The following is a 6363-nucleotide window of genomic DNA, read 5'->3' on the forward strand; positions in this document are numbered from 1 at the left end:
GTTGCCGCTTTTGTTTAATGCTTTCTGGTCAACCTTTCCCTCTTTCAGACTTCACCGCGGCACATTGCTTTAGCCTCCTGGTTAATCATTTCACCCCTTTTAATCATTTTTGCAACTTTTGGTTAACCATTTCCCCAGCTTCTGGTTAACCATTTCCCCTTTGGGACTTGGTCTCTGAGCATTCTTTTGGGATTCTGGTTAATCATTTGCCAATTTTTTAAAAATGTTGCCACTTTTGTTTAATGCTTTCTGGTCAACCTTTCCCTCTTTCAGACTTCACCGCGGCACATTGCTTCAGCCTCCTGGTTAATCATTTCACCCCTTTTAATCATTTTTGCAACTTTTGGTTAACCATTTCCCCCAGCTTCTGGTTAACCATTTCCCCTTTGGGACTTAGTCTCTGAGCATTCTTTTGGAATTCTGGTTAATCATTTGCCAATTTTTAAAAATGTTGCCGCTTTTGTTTAATGCTTTCTGGTCAACCTTTCCCTCTTTCAGACTTCACCGCGGCACATTGCTTTAGCCTCCTGGTTAATCATTTCACCCCTTTTAATCATTTTTGCAACTTTTGGTTAACCATTTCCCCCAGCTTCTGGTTAACCATTTCCCCTTTGGGACTTAGTCTCTGAGCATTCTTTTGGGATTCTGGTTAATCATTTGCCACTTTTTAAAAAATGTTGCCGCTTTTGTTTAATGCTTTCTGGTCAACCTTTCCCTCTTTCAGACTTCACCGCGGCACATTGCTTTAGCCTCCTGGTTAATCATTTCACCCCTTTTAATCATTTTTGCAACTTTTGGTTAACCATTTCCCCCAGCTTCTGGTTAACCATTTCCCCTTTGGGACTCAGTCTCTGAGCATTCTTTTGGGATTCTGGTTAATCATTTGCCACTTTTTTAAAAATGTTGCCGCTTTTGTTTAATGCTTTCTGGTCAACCTTTCCCTCTTTCAGACTTCACCGCGGCACATTGCTTTAGCCTCCTGGTTAATCATTTCACCCCTTTTAATCATTTTTGCAACTTTTGGTTAACCATTTCCCCCAGCTTCTGGTTAACCATTTCCCCTTTGGGACTTAGTCTCTGAGCATTCTTTTGGGATTCTGGTTAATCATTTGCCAATTTTTAAAAAATGTTGCCGCTTTTGTTTAATGCTTTCTGGTCAACCTTTCCCTCTTTCAGACTTCACCGCGGCACATTGCTTTAGCCTCCTGGTTAATCATTTCACCCCTTTTAATCATTTTTGCAACTTTTGGTTAACCATTTCCCCCAGCTTCTGGTTAACCATTTCCCCTTTGGGACTTAGTCTCTGAGCATTCTTTTGGGATTCTGGTTAATCATTTGCCAATTTTTAAAAAATGTTGCCGCTTTTGTTTAATGCTTTCCCTGCTTTGTGGTCAAACTTTTCCCCTTTAGGACTTCATCGCCGCACATTATTTTCGAATTCTGGTTAATCATTTCACCCCTTTTAATCATTTTTGCAACTTTTGGTTAACCATTTCCCCCAGCTTCTGGTTAACCATTTCCCCTATGGGACTTAGTCTCTGAGCATTCTTTTGGGATTCTGGTTAATCATTTGCCAATTTTTAAAAAATGTTGCCGCTTTTGTTTAATGCTTTCTGGTCAACCTTTCCCTCTTTCAGACTTCACCGCGGCACATTGCTTTAGCCTCCTGGTTAATCATTTCACCCCTTTTAATCATTTTTGCAACTTTTGGTTAACCATTTCCCCCAGCTTCTGGTTAACCATTTCCCCTTTGGGACTTAGTCTCTGAGCATTCTTTTGGGATTCTGGTTAATCATTTGCCACTTTTTTAAAAATGTTGCCGCTTTTGTTTAATCGTTTCCCTGCTATGTGGTCAACCTTTTCCCCTTTCAGACTTCATCGCCGCGCATTGTTGTCGACTTCTGGTTAATCATTTTTCCCCTTTAAATCTTTTTTTGCCACTTTCGGTTAACCATTTCACCCAGCTTCTGGTTAACCATTTGCCCCATTATACTGAATTTTTCCGCTTTGGTTTAATCATTTCCCTGCTTTCTTGTCAACCTTTTCCCCTTTTGGACTTCGCCGCCGCACTTTGCTTTTGCCTTCTGGTTAAACATTTCTCCCCTTTTAATCCTTTTTCCCACTTTTGGTTCACCAGTTCACCCAGCTTCTGGTTAACCATTTCCCCTTTGGGACTTAAGTCTCTGAGCATTCTTTTGGGATTCTGGTTAACCATTTGCCACTTTTTTAAAAATGTTGCCGCTTTTGTTTAATGCTTTCCCTGCTTTCTGGTCAACCTTTTCCCCTTACGACTTCGCCGCCGCACTTTGCTTTCGCCTTCTGGTTAATCATTTCACCCCTTTTAATCCTTTTTCCCACTTTGGGTTGGACAGTTCACCCAGCTACTGGTTAACCATTTCCCCTTTGGGACTTAAGTCTCTGAGCATTCTTTTGTGATTCTGGTTCACCATTTGTCCCTTTTTAAAAGATATTGCTGCTTTTGATTAAACCTTTCCCTGCTTTGCGGTCGACCTATTCCTCTTTCAGACTTCATCGCCGCACCTTGTTTTCGACATCTGGTTCAACATTTCTCCCCTTTTAATCCTTTTTCCCACTTTTGGTTAAGCAGTTCACCCAGCTTCTGGTTCACCATTTGCCCCTTTTTACTGAATTTTTCTGCTTTTGTTTAATCATTTCCCTGCTTTGCGGTCGACCTATTCCTCTTTCAGACTTCATCGCCGCGCATTGTTTTCGACATCTGGTTCAACATTTCTCCCCTTTTAATCCTCTTTCCCACTTTTGGTTAAGCAGTTCACCCAACTTCTGGTTAACCATTTGCCCCTTCTTACTGAATTTTTCTGCTTTTGTTTAATCATTTCCCTGCTTTATGGTCAACCTTTTCCCCTTTAGGACTTCGCCGCCGCACTTTGCTTTCGCCTTCTGGTTAATCATTTCACAACATTTTAATCCTTTTTCCCACTTTTGGTTAAACAGTTCACCCAGCTTCTGGTTAACCATTTGCCCCTTTGGGACTTAAGTCTCTGAGCATTCTTTTGGGATTCTGGTTCACCATTTGTCCCTTTTTAAAAGATATTGCTGCTTCTGTTTAATCCTTTCCCTGCTTTGCGGTCAACCTTTTCCTCTTTCAGACTTCATCGCCGCGCATTGTTTTCGACATCTGGTTCAACATTTCTCCCCTTTTAATCCTCTTTCCCACTTTTGGTTAAGCAGTTCACCCAACTTCTGGTTCACCACTTGCCCCTTTTTACTGAATTTTTCTGCTTTTGTTTAATCATTTCCCTGCTTTCCGGTCAACCTTTCCCTCTTTCAGACTTAATCGCCGCACATTGTTGTCGACTTCTGGTTGATCAGTTCACCCCTTTTTTATCCTTTTTCCCACTTTGGGTTAAGCAGTTCACCCAGCTTCTGGTTAACCATTTGCCCCTTTGGCACTTAAGTCTCTGAGCATTCTTTTGGGATTCTGGTAAACCATTTGTCCCTTTTTAAAAAATGCTGCTGCTTTTGTTTAATGCTTGCCCTGCTTTGCGGTCGATCATTTCACCCCTTTTAATCCATTTTTGCCACTTTGGGTTAAACAGTTCACACAACTTCTGGTTCACCATTTCACATTTCGGAACTTTTATTCCCACCATTACTTTGGGCTTCTGGTTCATCATTTCACGCTGTTTTACAAATCTTTGCCGCTTCACTTTTAATCCACAAACCGTGGCTCGCTTTCGGGTGGGGGGGGGGGGTAGCGGGTTTGGGCCGGGCACTCGACATCCCGGTGTGCGACCGGGTTCGTTCTGGTACCGCTCGGTGCCCCTCGTCCTGCTCTTGCCGCGGAAGCAAACCAGACGACCGTCGGTCTCACGCCCGAGGGGAGAGGAGGCGGAAAGCGGTTTGCAGCCTTTCGCTGTACCTCCGGCGGGCAGCGCCGCACCTCCGAGTGCTCGGTACCGTTCGCTGCACCTCGTCCGGCCGCACGCAGCGAGCCAAACCCGGAGGAAATCGGCCTGTGCCTTCTCGAGATATGGGCCTCCGGGTGGGACGGACAAACCGGGGCCCCGAGCTCGCTTTCGGCGGCCCGGCACTCGACTTCCCGGTGTCCGAACGTGATCCTTCCGGTACCCTTCGGTGCCCCTTGCCCGACTCTAGCTCCCGTGCTGAAGCGGAGTCGGTCGGCCTGACGGCCTGCCGAGTTAACCAGCGGAAAGCGGTGCGCAGCCTTTCGCTTGCAGCTCCGGCGGGCAGCGCCGCACCTCCGGCTGCTCAGTGCCGTCCGCTGCTCCCCTTCCGGCTGCACGCAGCGAACCATACCCGGAGGAAATCGGCCTCGGCCTTCCGGAGATATGGGCCTGCGAGTGGGACCAATAAATCGGTGCACATTTCCGGCTCGGTTTCCGGCCTCGGCACTATCAGTTCACGCCGTCCGACCGACGTCGTTCTGGCACGGTTCCGTTGCTCCTTGATCCGGTCCAGCCACGGTAATCAGCCGAAGATGGTGGGGGGGACACATTGCCCGCCGAGTTAGCCGGAGGAAATCGGCCTCGGACTTCCTCAGATATCAGCCTCCGGGTGGGACAGACAAACCGGGGACCCGAGCACGCTTTCGGCGGCCCGCTGGTCGACTTCCCGGTGTGCGACCGGGTTCGTTCCGGTACCGTTCGCTGCCCCTCGTCCTGCTCTAGCCGCGGAAACAAACCCGACGACCGTCGGTCTCACGCCCGCGGAGGGAGGTGGCGGAAAGTGGTTTGCAGCCTTTCGCTGTACCTCCGGCGGGCAGCGCCCGACCTCCGAGTGCTCGGTACCGTCCGCTGCGCCTGGTCCGGCCGCACACAACGAGCCATACCCGGTGGAAATCGGCCTGTGCCTTCCAGAGATATGGGCCTCCGGGTGGGACGGACAAACCGGGGCCCCGTGCTCGCTTTCGGCGGCCCGCTAGTCGACTTCCCGGTGTGCGACCGGGTTCCTTCCGGTACCGTTCGCTGCCCCTCGTCCTGCTCTAGCCGCGGAAACAAACCCGACGACCGTCGGTCTCACGCCCGCGGAGGGAGGCGGCGGAAAGTGGTTTGCAGCCTTTCGCTGTACCTCCGGCGGGCAGCGCCCGACCTCCGAGTGCTCGGTACCGTCCGCTGCGCCTGGTCCGGCCGCACACAACGAGCCATACCCGGTGGAAATCGGCCTGTGTCTTCCGGAGATATGGGCCTCCGGGTGGGACGGACAAACCGGGGCCCCGAGCGGTGGCACCCTGCTCGCTTTCGGCGGCCCGGCACTCGACTTCCCGGTGTGCGAACGTCATCGTTCCGGTACCCTTCGGTGCCCCTTGCCCCACTCTAGCTCCGGTGCTAAAGCGGAGTCGGTCGGTCTCACGGACGCCGAGTTAGCAGGCGGAAAGCGGTGCGCAGCCTTTCGCTGTCACTCCGGCGGGCAGCACCGCACCTCCGAGTGCTCGGTACCGAACGCTGCGCCGCCTCCTGCCGCACGCAACGAGCCATACCCGCAGGAAATCGGCCTCGGCGTTCCGGAGTTATCCGCCTCCGAGTGGGCCTGACCAAGCGGGGTGAACTGGAAATCATTAACCAACGTACTTCCATGTTTTCACCCGCAGAGGGCAGCACTCTCTTCTCCGTTTTAAACTGGGCCGACCCGGCTCCGTTTCGAGACCCGGCACTCGACTTCCCGGTGTGCGACCGGGTTCGTTCCGGTACCGTTCGCTGCCCCTCGTCCTGCTCTAGCCGCGGAACTAAACCCGACGACCGTCGGTCTCACGCCCGCGGAGGGAGGCGGCGGAAAGTGGTTTGCAGCCTTTCGCTGTACCTCCGGCGGGCAGCGCCCGACCTCCGAGTGCTCGGTACCGTCCGCTGCGCCTGGTCCGGCCGCACACAACGAGCCATACCCGGTGGAAATCGGCCTGTGCCTTCCGGAGATATGGGCCTCCGGGTGGGACGGACAAACCGGGGCCCCGAGCTCGCTTTCGGCGGCCCGCTAGTCGACTTCCCGGTGTGCGACCGGGTTCCTTCCAGTACCGTTCGCTGCCCCTCGTCCTGCTCTAGCCGCGGAACCAAACCCGACGACCGTCGGTCTCACGCCCGCGGAGGGAGGCGGCGGAAAGTGGTTTGCAGCCTTTCGCTGTACCTCCGGCGGGCAGCGCCGGACCTCCGAGTGCTCGGTACCGTCCGCTGCGCCTGGTCCGGCCGCACGCAACGAGCCATACCCGGAGGAAATCGGCCTGTGCCTTCCGGAGATATGGGCCTCCGGGTGGGACGGACAAACCGGGGCCCCGAGCGGTGGCACCCTGCTCGCTTTCAGCGGCCCGGCACTCGACTTCCCGGTATGCGAACGTGATCGTTCCGGTACCCTTCGGTGCCCCTTGCCCCACTC

This window comes from Heptranchias perlo, unplaced genomic scaffold (assembly GCF_035084215.1).
Source record: "Heptranchias perlo isolate sHepPer1 unplaced genomic scaffold, sHepPer1.hap1 HAP1_SCAFFOLD_973, whole genome shotgun sequence".
In the NCBI taxonomy this organism is placed as follows: domain Eukaryota; kingdom Metazoa; phylum Chordata; class Chondrichthyes; order Hexanchiformes; family Hexanchidae; genus Heptranchias; species Heptranchias perlo.